The sequence below is a fragment of the Peromyscus californicus genome, unplaced genomic scaffold (genome assembly GCF_007827085.1).
Source record: "Peromyscus californicus insignis strain IS unplaced genomic scaffold, ASM782708v3 Scaffold_18__1_contigs__length_77618521, whole genome shotgun sequence".
NCBI lineage: Eukaryota > Metazoa > Chordata > Mammalia > Rodentia > Cricetidae > Peromyscus > Peromyscus californicus.
Window position 1 is genome coordinate 25,351,831 of NW_026294480.1, and position 14,295 is coordinate 25,366,125.

A 14,295-nucleotide genomic window follows, 5' to 3' on the forward strand; every position below is an offset into this window, starting at 1 on the left:
TCTTGCCTTAACAAAACAGATGTGAGACAGGTAAGACGGACCTTCTCCCCGCAGCACGGGGCCGATGTTAAGTATTGTGAGAATGCCAGTTAAAATAGCCAGTTAAAATAACCAGCGATGTTAATGACAAGTTCTTTTGGCAAACACGCGCTCTAGCGTTTGCTTTCCTGTAAATAAGCAAAGACATTGGGGGAGGGGCAATTTGACTCCTTCACTGGCGACTTTTAGACACTCCCACCTGCCCTGGATGCTTGAGCAAAAGAACTGCCAGTCAAAGGAGCAGACAGATTATCCTTAATGCAGCTCCAGTCATTTTGAATGCCCCCATGCCATAAGGAAATTATATAATGGCCTCCGCGGCTTCCCCTGCAGGTGCAGATCCATCACACTGCTCTTGAGGCTTCGGGTACCAATGGTTCTTCTGACACTGAAGCTGCTGTTCTCCTCCTACCTGTCACCGATAACCAGCTATGCTACTAACTCTTTCTTCACTTTGAAGTTCAGCCCTCTCCACTAAAGGCGGGCAAGAGAAGAACGCCCGACGGAAACCTTTCACTGGGCTCATGGTCTAACATCAAGGAAGAGAGGACTGAAGGATGGCTCCCCTCCAGTTCACCACATGAGCTGAGCAGCCTGCTTATATGGCCAGAGAAGGGCGGCAGGTGACGGGTGCAGGAGAGGCAGAGCTGAGTGGTGAGTGGGCTGAGCTGTGAGTTCAGCATGGTGACCAGCTGTCTGATAGATGAGAATCGGCAGTGGCCAACAGCAGCAGCAGCAACAGGAGTGAGGGCGACAATAGCTGCCTCCTGAATGCTGGCATCTGTGACAGCAGCCATGACAACAAGATACAGCTAAACAGGTCCGGCAAGAAAGCAAGGAAAAGAGAAAGAGCAGAAATCACGAGAAGGTGAAGAACTGAAGCTAAAGTAGAGGGCTGTCAGGGGTCAGAAAAGAGAACCTGCAGGCAATGAATACTAGAAGAGTTTCGGAGTCCATAGGAAAGTGGTTCTCAACCTGTGGGTCATGACCCCTCTCGGTCACATGATCTTTTTACAGGGATCACCTGTCTTAGGTTTTCAATTATTATGAAGAGACACCATGACCATGGCAACTCTTATAAAGGAAAACACTTAATGGGGTGGCAGCTTACAGTTCAGAGGTTCAGTCCATTATCATCATGGTGGGACATGGTGGCATGCAGGCAGACATGGTGCTGGAGAAGGAGCGGAGAGTTTTACATCTTGATATCCAGGCAACAGAAAGTGAACTGACTCACGGGCGCATCTTAAGCATAGGAGACCTCAAAGCCCGCCCCCACACTTCCTCCAACAAAGCCACACCTCCTAATAGTGCCACTCCCAATGAGCTTACGGGGGCCAATTACATTCAAACCACCACATCACCTAGGACCATTTCGAAAACACAATATTTACATTATGATTTTCAACAGTAGCAAAATTACAGTTATAAAGTAACAACAAAATAATTTTACAGTAGGGGGCAGGGGTCACCACAACATGAGGAACTGTATGAAAGGGTTGCAGCATTAGGAAGGTTGAGAACCACTGCTCTAGGACCAAGGCTCTCAGACACCTATGAGAATTGCTAACACTGTACAGCTGAGAGCCCTGTATGAACCTGGTACCACCAGCCATCACCACCTGCTGCTGCTCCGGTCCTGTGGTGCCCTTGCTCTCTTCTGTCAGGTGCCAAGGGTATCGATACAAATGCTACCACAGACCAACACTTGGAGAGCTTCTCTTTGTTCACTCGTAATTTCTTAATATTTTATTAAGCCTCTAAGGATTTCAAACACGCAGAGAATGCATTTTGATCATAATCACCTCCCAATCCTCACACATCCTACTCTACCCCCTCCCCCTCCCAACTTGATGTTCTCACTTTTTTTTAATAACCCACTGAGTCCAGTTTGTACCTGCCCATATACCCGTAGGTTTGGGGCTATCCACTGGCCCAAATTCTTAGCAAAAACGACTCTCCCTCCTCTAGAAGCCATCAATCTTTAATAGCTCTTCAGCTGGTCCCAGAATGTTATGTGGTTTGATCTTCACCAGACACGAGCAGGCAACCACAGCTGCCATGAGTTCAACAGCAAAGTGGTCCTAGTGTGTCCAGAGAAGCCTGTTTTACTCTGCTCCCCACCAGCTTCTGCTTCTTACAATGTTTCTGCTTCCCTCCATAGTGACGGTCCCTGAGCCGTGGTTAGGGGTGGTAATATGGATGTCTCATTTGTGGTTGAGGCCTCCACAGTCACTGATTCTCTGCCCTTTGAGCAGTTGTGAGTTTCTACCTTAACCCCTATCTTAGTTAGGGTTTCTATTGCTGTGAAGAGACACCATGACCCTAACAACTCTTATAAAGAAAAAACATCCCATTGTGGTGGCTTACAGTTCAGAGGTTTAGTCCATCAACGTCATGGTGGGAAGCAAGGCAGCATACAGGCAGACATGGTGCTGGAGAAGGAGCTAAGCATTCTTACATCTTACATCTTATGATTCACAGGCAACAGGAGGTGGTCTGTCTCACTGGGCATGGTTTGAGCATATATGAGGCCTCAAAGCCCACTTCCACAGTGACACACTTCCTCCAACAAGGTCATTCCTACTCCAATGAAGCCACACCTCCTAATGGTGATACTCCTTTTGGGGAAGCATTTTCTTTCAACCCACCACAATCCCCATTCACTACACAAAGGAAATTTTCTGATAGGTCTGAGAGTGGCATTAACCTATACTACCCGTGTTTTTATCAGGTGAGTCAGAAGGACCCTAGATAGCTGACTAGCAACAGAGTTAACAGCCTTTTCTGTCTTACATTGCCACTTCACAGGCCCCAAATGAAGCAGCTTCATTCAGGTCATTTAACACCAGTAGAAAAGAACCATCACCCTTTGCATTAACCTTTTATATCTCACACCAGATGCCACTGTGGAACTGGACAAATCTCTCCCACCCACCAGTTCCCAAATAACCATTCAGAGGTTTGTACTAATTATAAATGTTTGGCCAATGGCTCAGGCTTATTTCTAGCTAGCTCTTACATCTTAAATTAACCCATTTCTATTAATCGATGTATTGCCAAGTGGCTGTGGTGTTACCTATCTGCTGGCATGTTGCTTCTTGTGCTGCTAGCTGGCATCTCTCAGACTCTGCCCTTCTCCTGTATCGCTGCCTAGATTTCCCACCTGTCTCTATCCTGCCTTGCCAAAGGCCAAAGCAGCATTATTTATCAACCAATGAGAGGAACACATATTCACAGCATACAGACAGATATTCCACAGCACCACTGTATGAAATATGTTGCCATCCCTCTCTGACATTTTACTTCCATCATGTCAAGACTGTATCTAACTGATCTCTACAAATTCAAATTTCAGTGAGAAGAGATCATAGGACCATCTCAATGAGACAATTCTTAATTTCCTATGCAAATTATTTCATCTCTTCTCCAAAGACTAAGACAAAGATTAATGTCAAGTTATACTTTGGACCCTAGACTGGACCCCTCCTGATACAGAATTACATAAACAGTTCTAAACCTAGGATCTTTGACCTCTGGAAAATAGTTGTCACCATCTTTCAGTGATAATGGAGAAAAAAGTCCCTACATCGTCCAATGATCTAAGAATGAAAAGGATTCTGGGAGTGAAATATTGGTGTCTAAATGCTTAAATATTTCTTGGGAGAAATAATGATTGAATTGACTTTTAAGGATGAATGTTAATTTTGCAGACACAGCTGGCAGTCATGTTCTGAGGAAAGAGTGATGACAATAGGGATCTCATTGGAGTAAAGGCAAGTGAGTCAGTATGACAAAAGCCAGCAGTAAGCTTGGGAGGACTTTGAGTCGAAAGTAAATGACAAGGTGTTTTGAGTTTTCCTCTAATGGCTTATAACATGTCCTTGAAGGGGCTGAAGTAGACAAGTGACATAATCAAATTAAGGATCCAGAAATTCAAAGCAAGAGCAACGTAAACAATTAAGTCTGGCATGGAAACAGTGGGTTGTTTTAGAGATTTAATCAAGATGAAATGTGAATTTCTAAATAAGACCATTTGATGAGAATACAAAACAGGAAAGTGTGTGTGTGTGTGTGTGTGTGTGTGTGTGTGTGTGTGTGGCTGATGGAACAACTGCCAGTTCCATCTGGTTAGTGATGATTAGGATGGTGTACGTGTTTAGAGAAAGAGTTGTTTTATGGTTAGGGACATGACTCAGTGGATAAAGCATTTGCTTCACAAGTGTGAGGACCAGAATTCAGATTCCTAGAACTCACAGAGTGGCAGCCTGTCTGTAATCCTAATACTTGCCCTCTGTAATCCTAATACTTGGACTCATGATGCAGAGACAGGAATCCCCAGGAAAGGTTGGAAAGCCATTATAGACAAAATTAATGAGCTCTGGGTTCAGCAAAAAACCCTGCCTCAATGGAGTGTAGATCAACTGAGGAAGGCATCTTATATCAACTTTGGACAAACACATGAACACACATGTGAACACACAAACACACCCCCACACACCACATATACATAAATCTAAAAGGTAAGAATTGTTTTATTATAGGTTAGCCAATGGTTTAAAAATATTTTCTAATGTTTTATGATCGTTTTCTACCCCAAATTTATCATCAGACTTTTCTGTGAACTATATTAAGCTACTGAGCACTGCTTATGTATTACTTTTCTATCACTGTGGTAAAATTACCACAGACTTAGTTACTTTTAAAATAACTTCAGGAAAACTGAGCTGACGCTGGAGGCAGTGGATGGCATCCATGCTCCCACTGCTATAGTCTCCAAGGAATAAGCCAAGGATAATTAGTTGCTACAAAGGGGTTGGTGATAAAGAAAATCAAGCAAACAAAAAACCTAGTTTCAGCAGCAAATAAAGAAATGAAACGCCGGGTGGTGGTGGCGCACGCCTTTAATCCCAGCACTCGGGAGGCAGAGGCAGGCGGATCTCTGCAAGTTCGAGGCCAGCCTGGGCTACAGAGTGAGTTCCAGGAAAGGCACAAAGCTACACAGAGAAACCCTGTCTCGAAAAACCTAAAAAAAAAGAAAAAAAAAAGAAAGAAAGAAATGAAACTTCCTTAATAGATTTTTTATACTTTTTTATATTTTGATTATGGTTTCCCCTCCCCCTGCTCTTTCCAGTTCCCCTCCCATCAGGATCCACACCCATTCTGTCTCTCCTTAGAAAACAAAGAAGCATCTGAAGAATAAAATAAGATAAATCTAAAACAAACAAATGGAAATATGACAAAATAACCAAACAAGAAAACAAGGCAAAGATACAGCACAAGAAATGCACATACGCAGACACACGTGCCCACACACTCAGGAATCCCATAAAATCCCAACCCAGAAGCCATACTATGTACACAAAGGGCCTGTAAGATAAAAAAGAAAATAGTGCCCTGACTTAACATTAGGAGACAGAGAAGCACCAAAGATGCCATTGAGTTAGTTTTTGTGTTGGCCATCTACTGCTGGACATGGGGACTTACCCATGTTTCCCCAGTGAGACTCCCCTGGAGAAAATTAATTTTTCTTTGCAAGTGGCTATCAATTGGAGATTGCTTTGGGGTTAGGGATGGGAGCATGTGTCCACTTCCCCTCTCAGCTCTAGGACCTCATCTGCTGTAGACCCAGGCAGGCCCTGTGCATGTTGCCACAGTCTCTGTGAATTCACATGGGCACCAGCCCTGCTGTGCCTTGAAGACCTGCTTGATGTCCTCCATCCCCTCTTCTACACTCTGTTACCTCCTCTTCCACAGAGCTTCCTGGCCCCTGAGGGGAGGGATTTGATGAAGAAATCTCTTTTAGGGCTAAGTGCTCCAAGGTCTCTCATTCTCTGCATATTGTCTGACTGTGAGTCTCAATATTTGTTCCCATCTGCTGCCTGAGGAAGTTTCTCTGATGATGGCTGAGAAAGGCATTGATTTATGAATATAGAAGAATGTCATTAGGAATCATTTTATTGCTACATTCCTTCAGCACAGTAGTTCTCAATCTTCCTAATGCTGTGGCCCTTTAATACAGTTTCTCACATATGGTGACCCCCAATCATAAAGTTATTCTGTTGCGACCAGTGATACTCTAACTGTTGTCACAGAGCTTTTCTCCAATGACTGACGGAAGCAGATGCAGAGATCCACAAACACCAGGCAGAGCTCCAGAAGTCCAGTCGAAGAGAGAGAAGAAGTATTCTATGAGTAAGTGCATCAGGATCATAATGGAGAAACCTGCAGAAACAACCAAACCAAACTAGTGGAAACTTATGAAAGTTGGATCAATGGCTGTGGAGCCTGCATGGGACTGGACTAGGCCCTCAGCATGGCAAGACAGTTGTGATCTGCTTGGGGGGCCCCCCTAGCAGTAGGATCAGAATCCATCTCTGATGCATGAATGGGCTTTTGGAGACCACTATCTATGATGGGACACCCCATGCAGCCTTGAGGCAAGGGGAAGGGCTTGGACTTGTCTCTACTAGATGTGCCTCCACATGGGAGGCCCTTGCTTTCTTTTGGGGGAGAGGGGAGGCTGGGTGGTGGGTGGGAGGAGGGAAGAGGGGGATCTTTGGTGTGTAAAATGAATGAAAAAAATTTTCTTAATAAAAAAATTATTCTGTAGTGGGTAGCCATTCCAGCTTTGATCTGGAAGTTCCAACCCCCATTGAGACTTCGGCAACTGTCACACCTACAAGGCGGGGCCAAGGGAGGTGCCTGGAGACCTGAGATCTGGATGGGCGGTGCACTCACTCGGTTCTGGGACCTTGGACGGTGAAGGTGGGCCAAGCAGAGCTCCAGAGAACACCACTGAACTGTGATACACTTTCCCCAGACCCCGCAACCTAACTACCCTTAACTTGTAAGTTACACCATTAAATAAATCTCCTTTTAACTACGTGGAGTGACCTTAATAATTTCACCAATATCTGGCGCCCAACGTGGGGCACGAACCCACGACCCTGAGATTAAGAGTCTCATGCTCTACTGACTGAGCTAGCCGGGCGTAACTATAATTTTGCTACTGTTATGAATTGTAACATAAATATCTGATATGCAGGATATCTGATATGTGACCCCAAAGGGATTGCAGCCCACAGGTTAAGAACCACTTTAGCAGAAAAGTATTGTTTGGTTTTTACCTAGGTCCCTGGCCTGTCTAGTCTCAGCTTCTTATCCACCACCCAAGCAGCATTGAGTATGGTTCTATCTGTAGAGTGGGCCTTAAGTCATTTCAGATATTGGTTGATTACTCCCACAAGCTCTGTGGCACTATTGCACCAGCGTATCTTGCAGGCAGGTCACTCTTATAGATTGAAGGGTTTGTAGCTGGGTTATTACTTACCTTTCCCCTTAGATCGTATGCAGAGAACCTTCTAGTACTGTGAATACTACTCCATAGAGGTGAAGGCTCTAGGCAGGTAGATATCACCTCAACTTCTCCATGTTCAATAGTTATGTAGGTGCTGTTTTCAGTAATTGGGCCTTAGCATCAGTTTGTGGGGATATTCCAATAGCAGTGAACAACAGACACACATACATGAACATGCGTCACAGAAATACACAGAGATATTTAAAAAATGGAGAACAGTGAAGTACTGTTCAGTGTGCAAAATACAAATTAGATATTAAGTGGCATCTGTTTTTATGCATGTCCATGTATGTGTGTATGTATGCATCTTCATAGGTGAATGTGTAACTTAGTACATCTGTAGAAGTCAAAGAACAACCTTGGATGTCAGTTCTCACTTCCAACCTTATTTAAGACAGTGCCTGTTGCACACACCAGGCTAACTGACCCACAAGCTTCTGGGGATTCTCCTGTATCCACCTCTCATCTCACCATAAGAGAACAGAGACCATGTTACTATGTCTGGCTTGACATGGGTGCTGGGGATTTTTAAGCCTTTCTCTTTTTATTTTACCTTGGCCCAGACTTCCCTATCTTCTCACATCTTTTTTAATCCCTCTTGTGTTTACTTTTCCTTCTGTCTTTTTCTCTGTTACTGTAATACTCCTTGGTAGTGTTACTCACCTTATTTTCTTCCTGTTCCAGCCCTTAGTAATAAATGTCTTAGTACATATCATACTATAATTGTTCCATTGCAGAGGTTAAGTAGAGGAATCCTACCCACTGAAGAGGAAAAATAAGTGTACCTGTGAGGCACCAGAAACACTAGAAAGTATATTAAATAAGTCAACAAGAAATAAAAAAGAACCAAACATTACAAAAACAGCAAAATGACAGGATTAGTACATACCTTTCAATAGGACTCTAAATTTTAGTTACTGGTCTCAATTCTCCAATCGAAAGACACAGACTAGCACATTAAAAACAACCCACCTATTTGTTACCTACAAAGAATACTCCTCAGTGGCAAAGACAAATAGAACCTAGGATAAAATATGCAAAAAGACCTTCCAAGTAAATGAAATTTGAAAGCAAGTAGGGGTAGCCATGTTAATATGAGACAAAATAGACTTCAAACCAAATTTATTCAAGGGAAAAAAAAACAAGGTCCCTTCATATTGATTAAAATCCATGAAAGGGATATTAACATTCTGCACTTGCATGAACTAAGCATAAAAATAATTTTATAAAAATAGACTAGATAAAATTGCATAGATGTAGTTCAGCACAATAATAAATGACTGACTTCCATACCACACTATCACTAATGGATAGATCATCCAGACAAAAAAATAATAACAAGAAAAATCAGAGTTCAATCACATAGATCTAATGGATTGAACAGCTATCTACAGAATATTCCATCTAAACATTTCAGAACATACATTTTTCTCAGTGACATGGTTCAATGCATAAAGACATTTAGCAAGCCTGACAATCCACTGGTTTAAGCCTCAGGCTAACATAACAGAAGGAGAGAACTGACTCCTATAAGTTGTGCGCTGACATGCACATGTGTGCCATATCATACAAACACACACACACACACAAATAATAATAATAATAATAATAATAATAATAATAAATAGAAAAATTCTTTTAAAGGAATTCTTAACAAATATAAGAAATTTTAAATAAATTCTTATATCTAGTTGCAATGAAATTCAGCTAGAACTCAACAGCAAAAGAACTACAGAACATCCACAAACTCATGGAGACGGAACAACCTAATGTTGAATGATGAGTCACTGGAAAAATCAGAATGGAGATTTAAAAATTCCTAGAATCAAATGAAAATACAAATGCAAATGTACAAGAACATTCAGAATAAAATGGAAGTAGTTCTAAGTGTTTATAGCTACAAATACCTGCATTAAAATATCAAAGAAATCCCAAATAAATGACTTAATAATGTACCTCAAAGTATTAGGAAAACAAGCAAAATCAGTAGATAAAAAGAAATAGTAAAGATCAGAGCAAGAAACAATGAAATGCAAATGAAAGAACAAAATGAAGAATTGATGAAACAGAGGGTCTTGATTCTTTGAGATTGCTAAGCCTTAGCAAACTAACCAAACAGAGAGAAGCCAAAATTAACAAAATTAAAGGCAATCAGGTGGCTGTTATAACAAATTCTAACAAAATCCATATTGAAAACCTATATTTCAACAAGCTGGGAATTTCAAAAGAAATGGGTATATTTCCAAGCATATAGATGACCTAGCAAAATTAAATCAAGAGGCTATAGTAACATAAACTGATCTCTAACAAGCAATGGTATTAGAAGTCTCCCGTTAAAAATTAAGAAGCCCAAGATCAGATGGATTCACTGCTGAATTCTACCAGATCTTTAAAAAAGAATTAACATCAATGATCCTCAAACTAGTACATACGATAAAACAGCAAAGAACTATACCACACTCATTTTACAAAGCTAGTATTACCCTCATACCAGAAGTGGATAAGGACACAGCCACAGAGGAACATCATGGACCAGTTTCCCCTTTAAATGTGAATGCAAAAACTCTCAGTAAAATACTTGCAATTGGAATTCAACTGCAGAGCAAAAAGACCATTCACCATGACCATGTGGACCTCTGGGTAGAGACACAAGGAGGATTCGATGTTTGCAAATCAGTAAGATGTGACATTAACAGAGTCATGGACACATCATCACATGTAGCATGAATCTTAGAAGTTCTTATTAATAAATACAAACCTGGAGCCAGGTACTAGAGTCAACGCTGGAAGATCAGAGAAGCAGAACAAGCCACAGCCACCTCACCTCGCCAGTTCCTCAGCTGATCCTGTTTCCTCAGACTGGAAGCTTCTGTGTCCCTATCCAAATGGATCTCAGCTGAACTGCTTCTCGAAAGCCTGAGAGCTTAACCAGGCAAAAGTTTAACCAGATCTAGTTCCTGGTCCTCACTCCTTAAATACCTTTCTGCTTTCCACCATCACTTCCTGGGATTAAAGGCTCTTGTTACCACGTCTGGCTGTTTCCGGTGTGGCTTTGAACTCACAGAGATCCAGACAGATCTCTGCCTCTGGAATGCTAGGATTAAAGGTGTGAGTGCCACCATTTTCTGGCCTCTATATCTAGTGGCTGTTCTGTTCTCTGACCCCAGATAAGTTTATTAGGGTGCACAATATTTGGGGGAACACAATATCACCACAATCATGTGATCATCTCAATCAATGCAGAAAAGGCACTTTGTGAAGTCCACCCTTCCTTCATGATTAAAAAACCCTAGGAACAGAAGTAAAATGCCAACATAATACATGCTATATATAACAAACACCACCACAAAACTTAGACCTGATGAGTACTTTCAGCAAAGCATCAAGATAAAAAAAAAAAACAGAAAAATTAATAGTTCTGCTATGTTTCACTAAGAATGTTGAGAAAGAAAAAGCAGGAAGGTAATCCTATTATTAATACCTTTTTTAAAGACTAGGAATAAAACTAACCAATGAAATGAAAGATTTCTACAATGAAAATCTTCAAACACTCCTCCCTTTGTGGGAATGGGGGTTATCTACCTCCTATTTCTTGTGTGTATCCATGGTAAATGCATAGGTGGTGTATATATATGTGCATTGAAAGTAAGTTTGTATGGGTATGTGCAGACAGGTCAGCGTTGGGTGGTGTTCACCTTAGTATTGAGACGGGGCTGTTTCCCTGAACCTGGAGTTTACCTATTAATGAGGCTGGCTCCAATGAGCTCCAAGGACTCACCACTACCACCTCTCCCCGACAACCCCTAGACACCGTCACCCGACTCCCCACCCCACTTTCACTGCAGACTGGGGCTACATCCGTGCTGCCACACTCAGTTTTCACACAGGTGCTGAAGATTCTAACTCGGGTCTTCAGGCTTATTCAGCAGGCACATGACTAACCGAGCCATCTCCCTAGGTCCCCACTTTTAATGTCCCACCTTGCAGAATCACTCTGAGGTGCATCTTCATTTTTCTTATGGAGTTGTTTTTGAACAATATGAAGTAAGAGGCAGTTTTCCCCTTAACGTTAGAAAGGGTGCTTCCTCTACTTACACTTGCCAGACTGATAATACCTTTCACTTGGTATTTTATGCTTTTAATACTTTTTTATATTTTTCTGTGTGATCTGGGTTTCTCGGTTTTGTTTTGTGTGTAGCTTTATGTTTGCAATAAATTTCTAGTTTTAAATTTTATGCTTTTGAATAATACATTTAATCTACGTTTAAAATTTATTAATCAACTTTAAACAGTGCCTATAAACTTTCTTAAGGAAGACGAGGAAAATATCTTATGTACCCATTCTTTCAGATTTACACAAACCCTCCATATATACTGGTGTGGTTTGTTATATGGCTATGTTAAATTATCCTGGTATTACCTTTATGTGCTAAAATAATGTACTTAAACATTCATCGGTTGAGTTATCAGTACTATAATTTCTCAAACGCCACCATGAGAGACAGAGAAACAGGGAAACATACATTTCCTCCCCTCTGCACTTCCTGCCGACCTCGCAACTGCTGTGGTGAGGTCCTTATTTCTATGCTGTTACAATTTATAACCTTCACATTCTCATCTAAACTCCTCATTTCCTGTTGCTCAGTCTTGGTGCCGTATCTAAATCATTTCAGTGCCCACATCAGTATTCCAATTTCCTATTCCTGAACTCTTTGTTTTTATCAGCCCCCATCACTTACTTAGCTGGATTTCATAACCAAATAGATATTTTTTGCCAAAAAACTAATGTGTACGACATTTCTGATTCATTTTGTGTGCCAAAAAAATAATTTGTTTTCGCTATGATATTTAACAGAGTATGGAGATCCCAGAGCACTCTTTATTTCCCTAAAGACTTTGTAACAGTTGCCATGTCATTTCCCAGCATTCTTGCTATGAAATTTAATGCTGATTTCACTTTTCCACACTTAAGGTGACTTTGCTTACTTACTCAGCAAGTACTAAAGAGATGTCTACTGTGTAACTAGTACTATTTTAACGACAAAGTCTATAATCAGATTCCTTTTTGTCCTCTATTCTGAGACAGGGTCTCATGCAGCCCAGCCATTGTAACCAAGGTGACCTTGAACTTCAGATTCTCCTGCCTCTACCTCTCAGGATTACAGGTGTGCACCACTATGCCAGAAATAGAATGTTTATATGGTACCAGGAATTAAACCCAGGGCTTAAGGCATGCTGAGCAAACAATCCATCAGCTGACCTACATTCTCATCCTCCACACACAATCCACCTACATCCCAATTTCTTTATTTTTGATACCCAACCGCACTTTCATAACAATTACCCTAAGACATAAGGACATGGTACGCACCCCCAGTTCACAGAATCAAGTCTTCTTTTTGGTGGTTTAAAAAACAACATTGAAATATTTTAGGAGGTGCTTACTAGTTCCATTATTTTCTGTTTGAAGTTCAGGTCGTGGTTTAATTCATCTTCTGATATACACCATCCTCTTTCCTTTTGTTTTCACTTTTTTTCTCCAAAACATCTGAAGTCTTCTTCAAAGTTCAAAGTGTTTCTCTAAAATATCTAGTCTCTCTAAAACTCCAAGGTATCTCTAAAGCTCCAGAATCTCTCTAAATCTCCAACAATGTAAAAAACTGAGTTTCCAGTGTCTGGGATTTCTCTCATGATTCTCTAGGCTCCAACACACACATCTGGTCTTCAGGAATCAAGCTGGCCCCAATCCACAGCTGCTGCTGTCATTGCCTGTCACCCCATTAGACTGGCATCTCCAAAATGCTAAGGTCTTCACTGCAATCACGCTGCACCTTCACCAACAGCCTCTCCTGGAATCTGTTCAGGAATTCTGACTCTGTCACATGATACCAAGCCTCAAATTATCCCCATGACCCCTTCAATCCTGGGGCTTCTTCCTCAGCTGAGGTTGCACCTTCATCAAGGTTCTTTCCCAGTCTCCCAAGTGCTAAGCCTCAGCTGCTCTCCATGACCCCTTCAGAACCAGTACTACCTGGTAAGACTCTTTCACATTACCAAGTAAGGTTGCCAACACAAGGTACAGCCTTGGACCCTTCTGGACCATAGCTTCTGTGTGCTGGCCCTGAGGAAATATTTCCAAGAAAATTTTGCCTCAGTGATGCTGGTCTCTTCTTAATCACTGCTAATTTCTCAGTTCCAGCTAATCAGCATCAATTATCCCAACAAATCAAAGATGTCACTTCAGTGTTTCTTAATTCACAATATCAAACAGACCCCAAGTGGTATTTAAGGGGCTCTCAAATGTCCCCCTGAGATTTCCCAGGCCAGGTCTCCTTCACCTGCACTGCTCTCAGCATTATCTTAGTTCCCATGATAGCTCATTACACTCTAAAACACTCAATGGCTTGTCCAGCTCAAAGGTCCAAAATCCTGCCACAGTCCTCTCCCCAAACAGGGTCAAGTCTGTCAAAGCAATACCCTACTCCTGGTACTAATTTCTATATTAGTTAGGGTTTCTGGTTCTTTTGTAAAACACCATGACTAAAATCAACTTGGGTAGGAAAGGGTTTATTTCAGCTCATAGTTCCACATCACAGGACATCATGGAACAAGCAAGTAAGCACCCCCCCCATGGCCTCTGCATCAGCTCCTGACTCCAGGTTCCTGTCCTGTTTGAGTTCCTGACCTGACTTCCTTCAGCAATGGACTATGACATGAAACTGTAAGCTGAAATAAATCCTTCCCTCCCAAAGTTGATTTTGATAATGGGGTTTTATCATAGTAATAGAAACACTAAGACGGGCCTCCTTTTTGGAATGAGCACAGAGATCAGTGGCCTATGCTCAGGTTGACTGTGAGGAGAACTGTCATTTACTATCATTTGATCAAAGCTGACT